This window comes from Anabas testudineus, chromosome 18 (assembly GCF_900324465.2).
Source record: "Anabas testudineus chromosome 18, fAnaTes1.2, whole genome shotgun sequence".
NCBI classification, from domain to species: domain Eukaryota; kingdom Metazoa; phylum Chordata; class Actinopteri; order Anabantiformes; family Anabantidae; genus Anabas; species Anabas testudineus.
In genome coordinates this window covers 14107505-14108168 of record NC_046627.1, presented here as the reverse complement: position 1 = coordinate 14108168, position 664 = coordinate 14107505, and positions in this window count along the sequence as shown.

The window sequence follows — 664 nt, the reverse complement described above, 5'->3', positions numbered from 1 at the left end:
TTAAAAAGTAATTAAAGTTAATTAATACGTTAACAAACAGTTTTCAGTAGTACAGTAGGTGAATGTCAGACTCATACTGAGCTGTAGAAAAATCTAAACACTGTCATTATCTGAAATAGTGTTTAAACAGATTTGACAGCTGTTGATTCACTAAAGTTTTTCTCTGGTTCTTCTGTAATTTCTTCTTCACCTCTGTCTCCTCTCACAGGGAGAAGATGATCTTCAGGATCCTGCTGCTCATCAACCTGATCTCATGTGTCTCTGGTTAGTTCACATCTTCACTTTATTCTCCAGCAACTCAACAATTATTAATACTTCAATAATTCAAGTTGTCACTTTGTGTCTGTGTCTCCTCAACAGGAACATTTGTAGTGAATGTGACACAGACCTCCTATCAGGCAGAGGAGAACCACAACATCACACTGGAGTGGACGTTCACTATCAGACCTCACACATCCTCTAACTCAGTGAACATCTTCTGTGACATGTTTACTGACCACAGTCACTTAGTCCTGTTTCATCTCCATGAAGGTGTTGAGGTCTCAGAGTCTCAGGATCAACAGTTTTCAGGAAGAGTCCAGTTTGACAAAGACGTCCTCAGAGAAGGACAAATCAGACTCCAACTGTCCAGACTCAGGACTAATGACTCAGGACTGTACCTGTG